At 46.7% G+C, this 13,445-nt stretch overlaps 1 long non-coding RNA gene across 1 annotated transcript; it reads right to left on the reverse strand.

Annotated features, from left to right (window-relative positions):
- Window positions 1-780: 780 nt before the first annotated feature.
- LOC128902370 (uncharacterized) lies at window positions 781-3,589 on the reverse strand. Its single transcript, XR_008463758.1, has 4 exons — window positions 3,527-3,589; window positions 3,029-3,150; window positions 2,046-2,280; window positions 781-1,095 (listed from the first exon to the last, which is right to left on the reverse strand). It is a non-coding gene; the product is annotated as an uncharacterized LOC128902370 (long non-coding RNA).
- Window positions 3,590-13,445: the final 9,856 nt, after the last annotated feature.

Consider the following 13,445-nt stretch of genomic DNA (forward strand, 5'->3'; position numbering starts at 1 on the left):
GAGTTGGAAGGGACCTCTAGAGATCATCTAGTCCAACTCCCCTGCTAGAGCAGGGTTGCCTAAAGCACATCCCTCAGGGCTGCATCCAGGCGAGTCTTGAAAATCTCCAGAGAAGGGGACTCCACAACCTCCCTGGGCAGCCTGTTCCAGTGCTCTGTCACCCTCACTGTAAAGAAGTTTTTCCGTGTATTTGAACGGAACTTCCTATGTTCTAGCTTGTGCCCATTGCCCCTTGTCCTGTCACTGGGAACCATTGAAAAGAGCCTGGCTCCGTCCTCCTTCAACCCACCCTTTAGATACTTGTAAACATTAATCAGGTCCCCCCTCAACCTTCTCTTCTCCAGGCTAAAGAGTCCCAGCTCTTTCAGCCTTTCCTCATAAGGGAGATGCTCCAGTCCCACAATCATCTTGGTTGCCCTACGCTGGACTCGCTCCAGTAGTTCCCTGTCCCTCTTGAACTGGGGAGCCCAAAACTGGACACAGTACTCCAGTTGTGGCCTCACCAGTGCAGAGTAGAGGGGGAGAATGACCTCCCTCGACCTACTGGCCACAGTCTTCCCTATGCAGCCCAGGATGCCATTGGCCTTCTTGGCGACAAGGGCACACTGCTGGCTCATGGATAATTTGCTGTCTACCAGGACCCCCAGGCCCTTCTCCTCAGAGCTGCTTCCCAGCATGTCCGCCCCTGACCTATACTGGTGTTTGGCATTCTTCCTTCCCAGGTGCAGGACCCTACACTTGCTTTTGTTGAATCCACTGCAAGTTGACCATAGTGTCTGTTTGGGAGTAGTCTGGTTGGACTCGATGATTTTAAAGGTATTTTCCAACCTGAACGATTCTATCATTCTGTGACCTACAGGGAAATACTCTCTTTCTCCCCTGCAACACTTAGGTGTTAGGTTTGAAACAAAGTTACTCTGAATGAACCTACTCTACTGATTGCTGTGGCAATGATATTGTATGTCATAAATTCTGCCCTCTTACTCACCACAGGCAGATTTTCCTTTAGTGGCAGGAATGCAAATCTGGGCTGAAGATGGGGAGTATCTCTCCATGGCCAGTAAGACACTCACTGTATGCAGCTTCCTGTGGAGCCTTGGAGATCACAGAGTTCTAATGAGTTTTTGTGAGTGTTAAATGATCTTATACAAGTGAAAGACAAACAAATGACTCACAGAATCAAGAGAAATTCATATAATTTTCCCCATGGAAAACTACATGTTTGTTTTGTCTTTAATCAGAATGAAAGTTAATGCGTTAACATTTGAGGAATCTCAAATTCCCGCAAAATTGTTTCTTAGATGTAATACCAAAATGTTTCAATGTTATCAACTAAAAGAAAGTGTTTGGCTATTTCTAAGTCCAAATATTTCATTCAGTATGTCAATGCCTTTCACTGATGGTTGATTCAATTTAAGTTACACTCAATGCCTCGGCAAGATTTGGTACTCCACTGACTTTTGTTGCTCTTTTTCCCCACTGGCTTGAACTTCCCAGGCAAACTATACTACCTATAATGTGTCTGCAAGGGCTCCCTTGGTACCAGCTACAGTTCTGAAAGAAACAGAGGTTGATTTTCCTGAAGAAGACATACAGAAAAAGAAGAGAGTCATGGAAAGTTAAGATTTTGTAGGAACTGCAATTTCAGTGGAATTTTTCCAGGTAAGAAAGAGCAAAACCAGCTATTTGTAATATTGACAGTAGGCTGGAAAGCTAAGTAAAGAGACCTGGACTGCCACATGCCCTTCCCCTTCCACCCACTGTGGCTTTGTCCTTATTCTTATCTGTGGCAGCATTTGCCAGCCCTAGACCTAGGTTGTGACTCCCTTAAGAGGAACGCAGGCAGGTGTCCAAATTACAGGGGAAAAGGAGGAGGAGGAGGAGAGGAAAGGACTTCCTGGAGGCTTCAGTTTCCATAGCTCTGCTTCTTATGCAGACAGAGGCAGAAATGCAAGTACATGAACTAGGAGTAACTGAAGAAAATAAAGAAAAGACTGCTCTGAGTTCTTGCTTTAATCTATTCTCTCAGACAAAGGTTAAATTACCATTTGAATGCTACTGTAGAAGAGCCAATAATGTTGCTTTTATGTTCCGAGGATCCTCTCTCTTGATAATACAGTCTTTTCAACTCCAATTAAGGAAAGCTGTAGCTCCAATCATCTCCACGCTGAAGATCCCTAGTTTTTCCATCCAAGAGCTGGTTGCCCTCTTGCTCGCTCATTGATTTCCTGCAGGGCTTCAGGTGGTGCTTCAGAAACAGCTGACTGTGAGGATATGCTCCTGTAGTTAGAGAGAACAGAGCTATACTTTGAGGTCTTTATGAAATTATGCCAAGTGGCTTGTGATTTCCAACTTCTGGACCCCAGGGAGAAATCTGAACCCCTGGCCAAGAGCGGAACAAAAACCGTGGTCCTGTACTACTGTCCAAGAAAGCATTTTTGGACTACATTTGAAAATACACTCTCCCTCCTGATTAGGATACTATGTTTTCATTGCCATTTAGAATGGATTTAGCTATCTACGGAGGTTATCCTGCAGACTTTCCAGGCTTTCCCATTGTAAGTTATGTGTACACTAAGGAGGAAATCAAAACAAACGCATATTTGTCTTCAGAACTGACAATGGTGTCAAGTGGAAGACAAACACAGCCAAAGTAGCGAAAGGAATAACAAAACTACTTACACAGAACTACAATCAAAAACATATCATTTTTTAAAGGGCTGCTAATTGTTCAGCACAAAAATCCTCAGCTGTGCAGGTTGCAGCTGGAAAGCATTTGCAGAGTGAGGTATCAGGGTCCAAGTGAGGACAAGGCACAGTCCATCCTTTCATTGGTGTTTGCTCCTGACTTTCCCCATCCTCATAAGCCACTGCTGACGCTCCACTGGTTCAGAGGCCCCGCTGCAGCTATATTGCCTCCTTCTATAATCGGTCTTACATTGCTTTACACAAACAGGGAAGAATGTGTCCGGTTGACCAGGGCCCCAGGTGGGGAGAAGCCCACCCTCATTTCTCCCGGACGCCTTACCTTCTGAGAGGTCTCTCTATTCATGAGTATTAAATAGGCTGAGCACATCTGGAAGGACATTTATGGCAACTCTGAGTCAGTCCTGTGGTTCTCTGGTCCAGGAACCCGCCATTAAAGGGAACCTGCATCCAGAGACAGTTATTTCCCAAATCAGCAAAGCAGAAATTCATTTAGGCCCTCTCATATATTCCTTCTGTGAATGTCTTCTTCACTGCTAGCTCAGGGTATTTACATATTCCATATTCCCACTTATAAACCCCTTAAGAAGATAACAGCAATCAAGAATGAGACTCCAGGGACAGAGCTGCTGGAGATGACTCTGGAGGAAGTAACAGATCCTCAATCATACCCCAGGTGCTGGTGGCACGACCCCTTTCCCAGTGCTCCTCACGCTCCTCAGAGAGGCCAGGATGGAGCTCTCTTCTGAGTTTAGTACATTAATTAATAGCTAAAGTTGATGTGACTTGTGGAAAAGGAGCAGGGCCTGAATCTACTTACAGTCTCTGTTCAGCTCTGTGTCCACCCTCTATAATTTGGAAAGCTCCTCCTATGAACACTACCACACTCGTCTCAAAGTCCTGAATAGTTCCACACCTACGCACTGCACAAACAGACCAGAAGAGGACTGGAGGGCTCCCAATTACACAAGATGCCTGTTTAGCCCTTCCATGAATCCCACAAAGCTCTCGGCTTTTGGGATGTGTGGCAATAAGTTTTGCAAGATAGTTCTGTGAAAGGTCAAAGACCTCTGTCCTGCAACCGAGTATGTGAAACTATGCCTCCTCATAAGTGCCGTCGTTATTACATTGCAGTAGCATTGTAAACACTGTGGCCTTGCACACACTAGGAGGAACTGCAGTGTTCCATTTTGTGGCTCAGCTGCAACTTTGGTAGTATTGCTGGGAACAATCAAACCAGTAGCAAGGGAGCCCAGCTCCTGCGTGATAAGTGCATGACTACCTGGAGGCAAACCCCAGAAAGGCATAGGCAAAAGAAAAGCTCCTGCTGAAACATCTCAACACCTTGCTCAGCCTAAACCAAGCTATCAGCTCAGAGCTAGAGGTTCCTCAGGGATACTGACCCAGTGACTTATACTCCGGACATCCTGCCCACATGCTGACCAGGTTGGAGTCCATGAAAGATTCAGTAGCAGCTGCTCAGAACATCCCTGAAGGAAAAGCATTACTAACCTTGTCCTTTTCTTATATGCTTTCGTTAACTGGCTAGAAAACTCACCCCGAATGTGGCCAAGCAAAAATAAATTGAAATCTCCATTCCTTCTTTTCAAAAAAAGACTTAAACTATCAAGCTACAGGAGAGCTTTGAACATGCTGTGCATGAAGGAATGGATGACTGAGAAAGGGAGCAAGAATCTCCAGCCTCTTCTTTTACTTGAACATGGCTCTCCAATGTCTAGTAAGATACTTCAGCCGTTGATGGAAAGAGTTGTCATACTCTTCCTTTCCTGGCCTGATTCATTAAAAAAGGAAGGCATAGAAACCCAGGGATTTATATATTTAGGAGGTGTCTCACATGGCTAACCTAAGTATCAGGCATTACAGAATTTAGCATGGCAGCACCCTGGTTGACCTTTGCATCTGACTACCCTCCATGTGCATGTGAATGTCTGTTATCTGACAGCTCAGAGGAAAGAAGTGCCTCCCCACATGGCAGCGTGTTTTTCTGAAGACATTGTAGGATATTCTGAGCAGAAATTTTAAACATCTTATCTCAGAAATGGCCAAAAAGTGAGGGTTTTTTTAGGTTTGTTTGCACTGCAGTAAAGTACAACAGTGTTTAGCCATATAGCAAAACAAGAATTACAATTTAGCTCTAAGCTCTCAGACCGATATGAACAGCTACAGACCTTTAATTGTTTTCAGACCCTTTAATTTATTCTTTGGTTTTCCTGCTAAATTAATCTATGCATCTGTCAACTCACAATGCAAAAACTCCCAGGACTTCATGGCCAATTAAACTCTTCTGGCAGAGGAAGAGCCCCTAAAATTGAAGTAAATTGTATTAAAATCTATTATAAAGCCTTTCCACATTGACACAAAGGGGGAAAAAACCTTCAGCTTGTATTTGGATCAAGCCACTTGCAAAAAACTCATTGTATTCAGTCAAAGACCTTACATATCTTACTGGTATCTTTGCTTTCTGTGATGGGTTGAGAAAGGGAAACCAAGTAGTTCTGCGAGAATGGATATCAATGATGCCTCATATTCCACAGAGCTGTGTTTTGTGGTTTATGGTAGTCTCCAACTAAGGCTATGACTGTGCTTGGGACACCCATATGGTCTCCCTTCTTTTGCTGACAATATATGAATTCACTTGCCAGACTTTCTCTGCTTGGGGCATTTGCAGGAGGTATTTGTGGAGTTTTGCACCTCCACCTGGGTACTTGTGTTTTTGAAACAGTAATGTAACCTCTCCCACATTTGTCTTCCTTTGTTATCTAGGGTTCAACTTGGCCAAGAATAGAAAAGTGATTAGTGAGCGATGATCAGGCAGACTGATTACACCACATGATCCCATAATTCTCATTTCACTAGGAAACGAGGCTAAAAAATGAACAGTTATCTAGAAACAAATAATGTTTCAGTGTGACTTCATAGACAGCATGTTTTCTAACAACTTTAAACATTTTTCTGGAAGTACATTTGAAGAAATACATAGCGTTAGATATTTGATTCTTAGGAGTCACACTTGCCGGGACAGATGTAAGCTGATCCACCCAGGATCACAAAGAATATTTTCTTTTCACAATATGTTATCAGCAACTGGGATTTTTCCCTTTTTTTTTTTTTTTTTTCCCTGGAACAATGAACAGGAGTTATCTCTTACATTCAAGCGAACATGGGCCCACAACATTTCCTGCATCAGCTCCCTATGGAGAAGGCAGGATGTTTAGGAGTCGTGATGCTGAGGACAAAGGTTGGTCAAAATACCCCACCAGCCCACTGCAGGAGTGGAATAATGGCTTCAGTGGTATTTTCCACCAGAGAAAACCAAAAATAAATGTAGTTCAACTTTGTTCAGTGGTGAGCCAACAAAAATCAGTTTTGCCTCTGACAGAAGCCTGTCTCAAGTCCAGGACATGTCCAGATGAGGGTGTATTTACCACTTCCCTGATCTCCAATACAAGGCTAATAAATTTTCAAAAAATCTGTGCCACAATCAGTTAACACACATATCGCTCAGTGACAACGCAGACTGTTTGATCTTTGCTCTAAGGGTAAAGCACCATTTCAGGGTTGCTTGGCAGCTCTGTTTTCCTTCCCTTAGAAAAAGAGATGGATTCATTTAGAATTGCAGGCCTCTGAGAAGGGACCTCAGGTGTGGCAGAAATGGCAGGTGGCTAGAGCTGACTTGACAGCAATTAAATGTACAAATCTTTGATTAGGCTCATGGGAATGGAGTCATTAGCTACAGCGAATGGACCAGCTTGCTTTCCACTGCCTCATTAGCCGTAATACTGATATTACTTTAAAAAGCCTGGAAAAAAGCCTTCCCACACAGAATTAGGAAAGTTGAGCTTCTGGGGAAAAAATAAGCTAGTGTAAGCATTTTCTAGCCGAACAAACAGAGCCTGGTTTTTCTGCATGGTCACTGACAAAAAAAGCCTCCTGTTTGCTGTACTGTGAGATAGCCCCGTACCCACTGCTGCAAGATCAACAGAGAGCAACAAGTTGCTTTTGGCCACCAAAATTTAGTAACGGCCTCATCAGGCAGCATCCTGCTGTGCTCCAGTTCCGAATATCAGTGCCTCTAACAACATCCTACCCTGCAAGTGAAGACCTTTGTTCAATCGCACAGTGGAATTATCAGGCTGGATATAAGTTGCACATAAATCTCCAAACTAGCAAGCTTAGCGCAGGGGGAGATTTGGCTTGGGCTTTATTTATCTTCCTGTAACATGACTGGTTGAAGAAGGGCTGCAATAACAACATTCTGCTGTAAATTAACATCCTCCCCCCACCCCCACTCTACCCTTGCTGTTTCAGGGGAAGTTCATAATGAAATAATTTGTACCCACTCACCCTTTATCTTCTACTCTTCCTCCAGTACTCTCTATCCCACCAACTTAATTTCTCTGGTCTGCTAAACGAGAGTCCTCTGAACAAAGAGAATCAGAAGAAGCCCTTTCCCCCAGGGCCATCATGTAGGGGTTCAGGCCAACAAGTTGATCGCATAAAAGAGGTTCAGAACATAGCGAGGCCAGTGGCTTCTCGCCTCTCACATTGCTCAAGCAAAGGCAGCACAGCTAAAGCGGGGGCAGAGGGAAACTGTGTTTGTGAGACAGTGACAACACTGCAGGGACAGGGCTTCACCCTCGACAACAACAGCAAGATCAGAAAATGGGATGCCACACTTCCTTGGGATTAATATTGTCCTCGTGTAACATGGGGCACTGAATTGTTGTGCACTTGTTACAACAATTGCTTACTTGTGAAATCTATGTTCAGGCACTTTGGATCCCACGGGTCTGTCCTCTGGTCCCAGTGGCTGGACAATATTGCCAGTTTCCTCTCACTTCTTCCAAGGTTTCAAGGGGACAGGATGCTACAAGAGATCTCTGTGCCACAGGTGACTGGGTGGAAAATTTCAGTTTTCACACTGGCATAGTTTGAAAATAATTATACGGCCTCCCTGCAGTAATAACCACGTACTTCAACTTCCTTAGGTGTATTTGTTCTTCACATGCCTTTTGAGATGCAAGAGCTACAAATAGAAGAGAAACTGAGCTGAAAGGCATGCTTCCTCTGAAGAAGGACGTTCATATAGTCAAAGAAGTCTAAAATATGTGGTACAAATCTGCTGGAGTTATCTATAGCGAGACAGGTAACTACTGCATTGGGCCTAATCCCATTGTCTCAGTGACTGCCAAGGTTGGGTGAAACACATCCCATGTTAGCTGAACAGCTCACACTTAAGCTGAAAGACTCCCATCAGGATGGCCTTTCCCAAGACCGTGGCAGCAGAGGACTGACTGGATCTTCGTCATTTGAGATGGCATCTAAACAGCTCACAGATTCAACAAATACAGAGCAATCTCATCAGCTGTGCAGCGCTGTTTTTCTTTCCAAAATGGTGATGTTAGAAATACAAGGCGGGATTTGGTCAACAATATCCCTGGGGCATCTTTGTTTTATTTCAATGAGCAGTGGACTTCCATGCTGAAACAAAATATGCTGTGAAAAAAAAGAAGTGGTCTTTGGGGGAGGGGAAATCCCAGGAAAGAGGGAATGAAGAAGAATAAGGATAAATTTAAGAGGAAGGAGAAAATCAGAAAAAGCTGCTAAACAGCTTCTAAATTATTCTATGGTAGAAAATACAAGCTGCATTTCTTTTGCTCTTTCAGTGTCTGCCTCCTCTGCATTTTGATGACAGTTGAGTGACTAGCCTGATGGGCATTTTTATAAGTCTTCCTTGATTCCTACCTGCTTATGTATTCACCCAATTTCCTTTGCAGAACTGGCCTTGAGTGATTTTCCTCTAGAATCAGACCTCCGAGGATCCTGTGTCACATCACAGGTCACTTTGTACATGGGAATTAAAGCCCCACCTAGCTATGATAGATGCAGAGGAGAAGACCAACCTAAGTTGCTCCTAATTCTCCTCCGTGCCCCTCTTTTGGTGCTTGCTTGCTTCTCCCCAGAGCAGTCAACCGCAGGAGGCTGACTGCACTTCAGCAGTGGCAGGTCACCACCTGACTTTTTAATGGAGCTTCTGAGGCACAGGCACAGGTCCTCTTCTGCTGACTCTGCTGTGGGGATGGTAACTTCCAGCCAAGGAATGGAAAAGACATTGGTGGGCTGCAATAGCTGAAACTGCCACAGAGTTTCTCTGGAGGTCATTTGTCAGAGTGGTAAGTGATTTAAAAGCCTTGGAAAAGTCTGTCCTCTATGACTTAATATGGCTTTTCCATCTCTAACTTCTGAGGCTCTGAAGAAAGTGCAAAGGGTGTAAACAGTGCAGCAGAAACCCTTTCCAGTCATCTTTTTTTTTTTTATTTCCCATTCACAGCAAATATTTTGGTTAAAAGACCCACTAAAACAGAAGAATATTAAGCAATATCCAGAGCTGTGACTGTAAAAATTGCAGTCATCCACCATCCTGCTGCCCAGCCAAAAGCTGTGGCACAGCCAGGACGGAAACAGGAGAAAAAAGTATTTTTCACTATGTGTTTTGACACTGCTCGGGGGCTTAGATGACCTGTTGGTAAAAATGCCTGTGTCCTGTCTCCACAACAGTTATATCAGCTGTAAATTATCTGTCCAGTTTTGCCATTGTGAGTAGGGGCCCGGTGGGAATTAATGACACTGTATTATTGTTGTTGTTGGCCAATAGCCTCCAAAAAAAATTCGCTCCCCCTCTGCTGTCCGCTGGGCCCTAAACACTGGCATTAGGAATATTTCTATTTGGGGCAGCCCCGGGTTTTGGGAAGAGGTCGGAAGGACGGGGTTGCCGAGCTCTCCAGTGCAGGCAGGAACACCGGCCCATCCCACTGCCGACTTGCCACCTTGCCACTCGGCCCCCCATTACACGTGGTGGGAGCCTGGGCTTGGAGTGGGGAAGCAAGGCAATTTGTAGTTGTGTTCCATTTCCTACTTCAAAACCCTGTTTTTACAACTATTGGCCTCGCCTGCCCCAGGAGCCGTGGCCTCCGCAGCGGGCTGCGTTGTTTCATTTCTGTCAGCAGTGGGTCTTTTCTCTTTGCTCCTGCAGGAAGGCTTTTGTTTCATGTCTTTCCTCCCCTGCCGCACGCTGTGCTGGCCAGGCAGCCTGCCACGTGCTCGAAAGCTTCCTCTCCTCTCCTCTCCTCTCCTCTCCTCTCCTCTCCTCTCCTCTCCTCTCCTCTCCTCTCCTCTCCTCTCCTCTCCTCTCCTCTCCTCTCCTCTCCTCTCCTCTCCCCTCCCCTCCCCTCCCCTCCCCTCCTCTCCTCTCCTCTCCTCTCCTCTCCTCTCCTCTCCTCTCCTCTCCTCTCCTCTCCTCTCCTCTCCCCTGTGCCACCACAGCCACCTGCTCTGCTCACCCTGCAAGCCCTCATTAGGTCCTTCAGGCGCAGATGCTCGGGGCCCGCTGCCATGTTCCACCGCAGCACCTTGTGTGATAAGAGGGTGGGCACCTGGACGACGGCCAGCCCACGCATTACAGCCCTCTCTCTCTTAGGTTGTTTACTTTTGTGACAGTTTCTCCTTTTGATTCTCATGTCTGCGATGTTGATCTAGGAGGGTGGCCATCTGGATTCCTGCCTCCACTGCGAGCCGCGGCTTGGTCTCCACCTCCTCCCTTCTCCTCCAACTGATTTTAACAAGTTTGCCTCCGGCTGCCCCTGTGGCGGGGCTTGCCATGGCCAGGGGCACCCAGCTTTCATTTCTCGCCCTTGGTTTTTGCTCTTCTTGGGTTAGGCTGACCACAAGGAGCTCACGGGGCCATCTCGGCTCTGTGCCACAGTGGTGGTTACAGCCAAATCAAGACTAACCTTCAGGTCATAATGAACTGAGATCCATCTAACCCTCAGTCCAAAAGGGGGCACAGCCTACCATAAGGGATAGGAAGGGAATGCACAGATTCACTTTATTATTAGGATTTCCATCCACCAGGAGACCTTGACTGGGGCTCTCCTGGGGCATTTCCCCTCAGAGCCACTGCCTCTGTCTCACAAAGGGTTTGAGCAGAGCACAAAAGCATGTCTGACCTCATCTGGGACCCCAGGGTGTGGGGTATTTTCAGAAATCATTCCAGAAAGTCCAAAAAGCAAAGAAAAGTATGCATGACTTTTCTTTTTTCTTTTTTTTTCTTTTTTTTCTTTTTTTTTTTCTTTTGGTAAAAATTTGTCTAGGAGGAAGAAGCAGCCTTTCAGCCCCCCAGCTCCAGCTATTCTCCTCAGTCCTCAGCTGGCCTCTCCACGGCTTTTGCTGCCAGGGTCCTGGGCTCCTGGGAAGCACTGGTGGCATGTCTGCAGCACAGCATGGATACGGTGCAGATATCTGCCCTGACTGCAACCCAGCGAGGGCTGCAACCCACGAAAGTATAGCTCTATCAGCATGGCTCCCTGCCCAGCCTAATTAGACCTGCCAAGAAAGGCTAATTAGCTAGGCTCAGTGCCACACTGATGTGACTTTCAAGAACCAGCAAGTATTGTGTGCAGCTCGCTTTAGCACGGAGATCCAATGTGAAGCTGAACAGATGGAGTCTAGATTCACAGGGCTTCCCTCTCCAGCACGAGCAGCCTGAAGCTGTAAGAGCCAACAGCACATGCCAGTGTTCATTTGGGTGGTAAGGGCCTTTACAGCGGGACCTCCGTGAGTTAAGCCTCACAACACCCATGGTGACATTAAGTTCAGTAGATCTTCCCCTTTGCTGGTGAGGTAAAGCGTAGGGTACAAAACGTGAGCCGCTTGCTGGAGTTCAGAGAGGGAACCCATGGCCGTGCTCGTCTCACAGCTCAGCCTGCCCGCCTCGCCCTTCCCTGCCCACAAAACCGCCTGCCCAGCAGCCCTTGGCTGCCTTCCCCTCCCCTCCGCCACAGCCTCGCAGAAGACGGCTCCCGAACGTGCTTTGGACCCTTCTCAGGCCTTTCCGAGGATCCCTTCCCTGCCTTGAGGAACAGCCACACGTTGTGTTTTTCCCCTAACTTCTGCTGCCACGTAAAATGCCGTCTGCAGCCTCGCACACTTCGGGGGGATGCTGGCTGCCTGCGGGAGAGCATCGGTTCCACCGTGTCTGCGGTTCCCCACAGCCGTAGGAGGGTGGAGAAATTTGCTCTTAAAGTGCGTAAGAAGGTAGTGAATCATGGAAGCAGCAAACTCTTGTTTACCAACATCTTGCTCCATAAAGATTTCTTTAACGCGGCAATTTGTGAGATAGCCAAGGTCTGGCTTCCAGTTCAGACAAGCTCGGCACTGTGCTCGGCTGGGGGAAAGATTCCTCTTGGCTGATGTGGTGGGGATGCTGTCCACGGAGCACGATGGCCCCAGCTCCTCACGTGGAGAGGATCTTGTGTGGGACACACGCACACACACACAGAGCGCGACACACACAGAGGGGCTCCCGCTACTAGAGGAAGGGCTCCAGAAATTGCCCATTTCCTTCCCACGTTTGGCTGACAGTCTGGCAGGGGTAAAATACATGAGAAGGAGCTTATGGAGGTAGTAATATTCCTACTGTTGGACCATCATGTAAAGGTACAACAAGAGGAAAGCACGGGTTACACACACGCAGAAATACCGTGGCATGTACTACAGTACTGCGTAATGCACACAGGCATAGCAGCAACTCGTTACCCTAACTGAAGGCTACAGTGTAATTAGCTTAATTACAATGCCGCTGGCTGAATTCACTTGAGAAGTATGCCATTCTCTGTGCCCTACAGGGTAATGCATAATCCCAAATACTTCATCAGTTGAAAGCGAGCTCTGAGACACATTTGTGCTGCAGCACAGTCCCACAGCCAGGCTTTTTGGTTAATGTTATTTTTCCCCAGCGGACCAGAGGATCCAGCTACAGTTGGTGCCCACCGATGCATTTACTCATTTTATCAATTGTAGGGAGAGATTATGAAACTTTCTTTTAGGGCCGGAGCTGCATTGAACTTCACCGCACCTGGAGAGGCCACAGGCTGCAGGGACTTCTGCCCCAGTAGATATTAATGTGAAAATGTTAATTTTAGAGCTGCTGATCAGGCCAGCTAAAACAACTAAGGGCAACAGACAGTTTTTTCTCACATACCCACGCACATCTGCGCACCACATCGCCTGCCCCCCCAAATGCAGCCATCCTGCTTTTCAGGGGCCAAAGCCACATGCTCAGTAAGATAACACTCTCTGTCGGGTGCAGGGCTACAGTCGGGAGTGGGTTGGGGACACAGCCCAGGCGCTGGTGGCCGCAGGGCCACGAGCACCAGCAGCTGCCCGCACACAGGGCACATCCCCGTCCTTCCCAAAGGGGTTAGGGCACACGTGGCCTGAGCAGCGCAGCGGCACTCAGCTGGCACACAGCTGGGCTGCGCAAAAGGAGCCCAGCCCCATAGCTGTCAAACAAGAACTACCCGGGGTAGCTTCAAGACCTGGTCAGCCATAATCCCATACTTACTCTTTGGACCTTCGTCAATTGCTAGTTTTCATCTTCAGCTCCGCTCCCTCATCACCTTCCCCCCCACACATGCACCATTCTGTGAAACTTCCCCTCACTTCCCGGAAAAAATTGATTCCCGAGACTTTTTTCCTAAAGAGCAGTAGGAATAACTGGCTTTTGAATTCAGCACAGCAAGCCTATAATTACAAAAAATGTTTTGGGTTGACAGGAAATGAAACTGTATTTTCTTGGTAAAACAAAAAAACCCAAAAATTCCATTTTGGATAAAGCAAAGTGTTTGGTTCGACCTGAAACAAAACACTTCATTTTTGTG

The sequence above is a fragment of the Rissa tridactyla genome, chromosome 1 (genome assembly GCF_028500815.1).
Source record: "Rissa tridactyla isolate bRisTri1 chromosome 1, bRisTri1.patW.cur.20221130, whole genome shotgun sequence".
NCBI lineage: Eukaryota > Metazoa > Chordata > Aves > Charadriiformes > Laridae > Rissa > Rissa tridactyla.